We start from the raw sequence: 6,594 nt of genomic DNA, 5'->3' as shown, positions 1-6,594 counted from the left end.
ATAAGAAAAATTGTTTGTGTATCATCCTTCACCCTACCCCACACCATTGAACTACAAGAAATTAGCCAGTAAAACCAAGGAAAAACTTATATGTACATAAAATTATATAAACATACATTGGAAGATTTTTTTAATGCCCCATGAAATTGTCCCTCCTGAACTGACCTTTATATTTAAGACCTATACAATAGCAGTATGCACAACTTCAGAGATTGTATTTTTAAATCCCTGAATATTTACGTTTAGTTTTCCCTTTTACACATCCAGAGACCATGTACCAATTTCCCATAGTAAAATTTGCTGGAACTGCTTTATATGTGGAATTTTATTTCTTTTTCTGGAAACATCTAGATATCTACCTATAAAGGGATTGTCATATTGATCTTTTTGATACGGGGAGTTAAAAGAAAGTACATAGCACTGATTTCTAAATGACTTGAAGTTCATCCAGGTAGTTGATAGAGAAAACAGAGAACATAAGAAATGTCAAGTACATGTAGCTTCCAGCTCCATTTCAAAGTTGATTTATTGTAAATCAATGCAAATAAGATAACCTCTTGTTTAGGGAAAGTATTTAGAGAAAGCGATACCTACAACTGAACTAGATAGTGTGGTGTTTTTAGTCATTTCTGGATAAACTTTTACTACAATTTTCGTGAACACCAAGTATCACAAGAATCCCTACGTTCTCTATTTCCTTCTCTACTTTCTCTATTCTCCTGGGGGATTTCATATTCACTCTTTTCTGTAACAGTTGCCTTCAATACAATGACTCCCAAATCCACACCTGCAGTTCTAGGCTGTCTGTGAAGGGAATTTCCATGTGATTATCCCACAGATAATTCACATTCAACATTACTCAAATCAAATCCACTAAAGCCTCCTCTACATCTGCTATTCCTCACATATTCCTGTTTTGCTCAGAGATCCCACCAGCTAGTCAGACTGCCCAAACTGATTTGTTGTCTTTACCGTGTACTCTTCAACTAGGACTTTAAAGCTCTCCATATCCTTCTCCATGAGGGCTTCAGAGATTTTCTCCCACCTTCAACACAGCACATCTTCAGATACAGACCACTTCATTTTGATCTTGTTTTACCACTCAGATCACTCTTTTGAAGTAAACAGGTGTGTCTAAAACCTGGGGAACCAGGTTTCACAGTTATCGACCCCTGTTCCTTGGACTCACACGCACAATTCCATGAGTGGGTCTATCTGCGGGTTCTAGACCTAGAGATCTGATGATTTTCTAAAACCCAGTCTATCTCCCTCCAGATATCCCTGTTTTCAGTCTGCACTCACCTGAAAGAGATTTATCATCCCCTATTGTTGATACTCTGCAATCATTGATGTCCATGCTCATACCCAAGCCTGGCTTCCAGAGACACACCTGGGCTCTCTGGTGGCCCATGGCATGGTGGGGGGTGGGACGTTTTCCGAGGTTTCTATTGCCAAGTACCTTGCTTAGAAATCAGGCCTGACACAGATTCACAGAGCCTAGTCCTGGCCCCATAGGCTGATACCCTGCCACCTCCCCTGAAGTAGCAGGCTCCTCAGAATAACCCAGGGCTTGGCAGCATCCACTGGTACTATCCCACCAGCCCCTTGAAGCCTAGCTGGAGTCTCCATAGAAACAGGGTACATCTCTATGAAAATAGGCTCCCTCCTCCCGCCCCAATGTGATGCAGCTCTCAGAGAAGCTCAATAGTGAGGGTCTTTCCATTTATAGCAATTAGGATAACCAAGTGTTCTGAGCTTGCTGAGCCTTAGATGGCAGATTCCTGCTATATTCTTTTAGATTTCTGCCATCAATGTTGCCTGAGATGCCAACTTGCCATGCCACTAACTATAAGACAGTGTTCTCAGTCAAGACCAATCCCACAACCAATAATACACACACACACACACACACACACACACACACACACACACACACAAACACACACATGCACATGCACATCCATCATGGTGAGAAAGGCTTTGTATCTGTGATACAGACCGAATGCACCCACCAATCACATTCACTGCTTAAAACAGATCGTGATCAGGAAACAACTGATGTCACTTGTAAAATGTGATATATCCTGGACTATCACTGTGGTAAAAAAGAAGTAGAGAAATGCAAAAAATGGGAGAAAATACTTAAACTCTTAGAGACCTAAAAGAATATTTAGATGTGGTTCCAACCAAACCTGAGTTAAAAATCATCTTGAAAAAATGCTTTCACTTCAATTATCAATTTACTTACTTACTTACTTATTTACTTACTTACTGCAGTACTGGGGATTGAACCCAGTGGCACTCTACCATGAAGCTATATCCCCAGCCCTTTCAATTATTTGGGGCAGAACGCCTTGCAGAGTTTCAAATTTATGATCCTCCTGCCTTAGTCTTCCAAGTACCTGGAATTACAGGCATGTACCACTCTTCCCCATTAATTACTTTTTTTAAAAAATAAGGCTATTTTTAAAAATTGAACTATAATTTGTACTCAAAGAATGCACAGATATAAAATGTACAGGTTAATAATATTTTACATATACATATGAACTACCAAAAATCAGGATATAAAACATTTCCATCACTTTAGAAAATTTCTTCATGCTTCAACTGATATCACCCCTGAGCTCAAAAAAAAAAAAAAAAGACCACCATTATTACTTGACCATTATAGCTGTTTTGCTAATTTTTGAAGTTTATTTAAAGGAAACATACAGTATATATTTTGTATCTGGCTTCTTTCACCCAGAATTTTTTTTTTAGATTTGTCAATGTTATTAATGTTCCAGTATTTGTGTTTCTAAAGTAACTGAATTATTCCACTGCATGATAAACCGTTATTTGTCTCCTGTCCTTCTGCTGAAGCCATAATATTTGTTTGAGTTATTATGAATTTTTACACAAGAATTTTTGGGAACTGTGCATTAATTTCCTTGGAAATATGCTAGAAATGGGATTGTTTTGAATAGAATAACTACATTTTTAACTAAATTAAAAATTACTAAATATTTTTGAAAAGTAAGTGTATAGACTTCAAATTTCACCTTGAGTATCTACCGAAATAGCTAGAAAGCATGTTGTTTTCATCATTATAATAACCAAAAAGAGCAGAAGAAAATGCAAATTAATGACTTTCCTTGACTTTGTTAGGGATGACGATTATAAGGCAAACAACTAACCGAAGTCTGGGGAGAGATAAGCAACCAAAATAATCCAGGCATTTTTTTAACTATGGGAGAACCCACTAGATACATAGGAGTTTATTTATTAAAAAAAAAAAAAACTCAAATAAAAAATAGTTAATGGATTGCTAAAGACTAAGTATAGACTGGTTTAAGAGCATAAAGACCCAGAGGGCTATAGACATAAGATGTTTGTATTTTTTCTTTTTCTCCATGGATTCCACCAAATGCTCCCAGGAAGATAGGGAAGTATTCTGAGAAAGTGTCTTTAACGGTATCATTTCTTGGATAGGTGGAGGGACAAAGAGCAGCAACAGCAGCCAAAACTTTTCCCAGACCCATTTTCTGATTTTTTGCATAGAACAAAAGCTGTAATCATCAGGGGCAAGAGTAACAGATACTGTTACATAATGACACTCAACAGAAAACCTTTGCAGCTATGGAAAGGAACAGGCTGAAATGTCTAACATCGGGAGGAATAAGAACTAGGCTCAGCCATATTTCTAGAAAGTGGGTCACTGTGAAGGCCATATCCCTGTGACTGAGTTTACAGTACCTAAGGCAGGGCTTCCTGGAAACATCAGAAATCCCTTTTCTGTTTTCCACTAGTCCACTAACATGCATTGACTGAAAATAACAGTAGAATACAACTGAGAATTTTTCAAGAAATAGATTATCTCTGGAGAACAGCGAAAATAGAATACACAAAAGCAAGCAGGGAACAATATTAACAAACTGAACTCAGCCATATAGAATAAAGATAACATTACAGTCAATTGAGATCAATCCCAGAATGCAAGGCTGGTTCAATATTCAAAAATTCAATCAACTGAATTTCCATAGTAACAGACTAAATAAGAAAAAATATATATCATTTTAATAGATGCAGAGAAAATAAGAAAATTCAACATTATTTATGATAAAAACTATAACTAAATGAAACTAGGGGCAAAGTCCAGTGGTAGAGTGCATGCTTAGTATGCATAAGGCTCTTAATTCAAAACCCAGCACACATACACCAAAAAAAAAAAAAAACTACTAGTAAAAAATGGATAGACATTTTTTAACTTGATAAAAGGCATTGAGTAAATGTAATGTGCCAGACACAAAGCTTATATTATCTCAAAACTTTTTTCAGGAGTTGTGAAATAGACATCATTAATATCCTAAGCAAAGAACAAACTGAGGAATAGAGATGAGGTGACTTTTTTACAAACAACATCTAGTAAACAACAGATGGATTTCAATCCACATCTATCTGGACCAAGAGTCTACTGTTTTACTATAATATTTTTCATTTAAGCTTGAAAAAGAAACAGAAATTTTAGTTCAAAACAATGGATCACAAATTAGCATGGGTAACATGATAGAAAATCAGTAATTGTATCAATCATTTTTTTTTCAGGAAATGTAATGTTTGGTGAGGTAAATCTTATAATACAAAAGACGAAAAATACCTAAGTATATATAATTTGTCAAAATTTCTTGTGTCTTATAAAACGTAAAAAAATAAAAGTTTCTACTGAAAAAAAAAGATCAATGTATTTTAAAGCAGGTGACTTATAATTTTAATTTTAAGAAATAATCAGAGATGATCACAGATACATATGTATGAAAGCTTCTATTCCAGTGTTTATGATAGTAAATGGAATGGAAGGTTTCTATGTTCAATAAAAAAGGAGATAGTAACTTAATTTCATTTTAGGAAATTAAGATTACAAGGCAAACAACTAAATAGAGTACAACAATATTGGGAAATTTTGCTTTGGATATTTTAAAGATAGATATAAGTAGAATGGAATGAATGCAAACAGAGCTTTTATTTTGTGACCTGTTCTATTCTTCTGAATAACTTTCTACATTTTCTTCATTTTTCCACAATGAAAACTTATTACTTGAAATAACAGACATACAAAAGAGAATTCATCACAGTGAAGCACAGTGTTAAAAGGGAGATACTGCAGATTCAATGAGACACAGGGGTTGATAGCTGGTTGTGCATTTTGACCAAGTCTCCATTTATTCTCACAAAAGATCACTCATGCAAAAGTCTGTGAGAAGTTATGATCTCTCTAAAGTCACTCCTATACATCCCTTTCCAGAGTCCAGGCATCTCTGTAGACAATATTATTTGCCATGTTGCTGCAGATTAACAAGCCTGTTTGGGGTGCTCTCAGTCCATTCTCGTCATGGTCTCTTTTTCTCTGTTTTGTAGCTATGATACCATTGGAAATGAGCAATCAATCATTTGTCACTGAATTCATCTTCTTGGGATTTTCCAGCCACTCCAACCTACAGGGCTGGTTCTTTCTGCTCTTTCTGGTCATTTACCTGACCACTCTCCTGGGGAACATGCTCATAATAGTTGCCACCAGGGACAGTCCTGCTCTACACACACCAATGTACTTATTCCTCAGCAATCTGAGCTTCTTCGACGTCTGCTAAAAATCTACCACACTCCCAGTACTGCTGGTGAAATTCTTCTGGGAGAAGAAGGCCATTTCTCATGAGGGCTGCCTTTACCAGATCTTCTTCTTGGTGACAAGTGCTGGCACAGAAGGCTTCTTACTAGCTGTGTGGCCAGTATGACTGCTGTGAGCCACCTGCCGTCCTCCTCAGTACCCAGTCATCATGAGTGTGAAGATCTGTGTTGGCCTGATGACTGGGTCCTGGTTGTATGGGATGGTGAATTTGGTCACACACATGGTGCTGGCCATCACACTCACTCTATGTGGGCCCCACCAGTTCAGCCACTTACTCTGTGACACCCCATTGCTCCTGAAGCTCTCCTTCTCAGACACCTCTGTCAACGAGTCTGCGCTCCACGTTGTCAGTGCCACCATGGGCCTGAGCCCCTGCCTCTTCACTGCAGGCTCCTATGCACTCATCATGGCAGCCATCCTGGGGATTCCCTCTGCTCAGGGCAGGAGGAAGGCCTTCTCCACCTGTGTGTCCCTCCTCACTGTCGTGGTGGTCTTCTATGGAACAGCCAACTTTCACTATGACAGGCCCAGAGAAGGATGGACATGGACACCCTGGTCTCTGTTCTCTTCTGTGTAGTGAGCCCCCTGTTGAGCCCCGTCATTCACAGCCTGAGAAGCAATAAGGTTCAGTGTGCCCAGAGGAAGCTGGCTGGAGGGTGTGCATCTTTTTGCACAATCAAAGTCTAGACCAATCTTAAAACTGGAGTATACAGTCGTCTGAAAAAAAGATGCCTCCCAGAAACTTGTAGGCCTGGTTAGAGAGTCTGTATCTGGAGCTTTAACTCCAACCTCTGCTTTTAAAATCTTTGAGACTCCTTTCTCTCCTCTCTTTTCATAAACACCCTTTTCGCAGTTTCAGGTTCAAGTGTGTCCGACACTTTGTGTTGGTGTTCAGCACCATCTCTGTCCTTCTGTGTTCTCCCCACACC

At 38.2% G+C, this 6,594-nt stretch overlaps 1 pseudogene; it reads left to right on the top strand.

Annotated features, from left to right (window-relative positions):
• Positions 1-5,399: 5,399 nt before the first annotated feature.
• On the top strand, positions 5,400-6,352 carry LOC144373255 (olfactory receptor 5J3-like; annotated as a pseudogene).
• The last annotated feature ends 242 nt before the right edge of the window (positions 6,353-6,594 follow it).

The sequence above is a fragment of the Ictidomys tridecemlineatus genome, unplaced genomic scaffold, assembly GCF_052094955.1.
Source record: "Ictidomys tridecemlineatus isolate mIctTri1 unplaced genomic scaffold, mIctTri1.hap1 Scaffold_327, whole genome shotgun sequence".
In the NCBI taxonomy this organism is placed as follows: domain Eukaryota; kingdom Metazoa; phylum Chordata; class Mammalia; order Rodentia; family Sciuridae; genus Ictidomys; species Ictidomys tridecemlineatus.
This window is presented reverse-complemented; position numbering and strand designations above follow the sequence as displayed.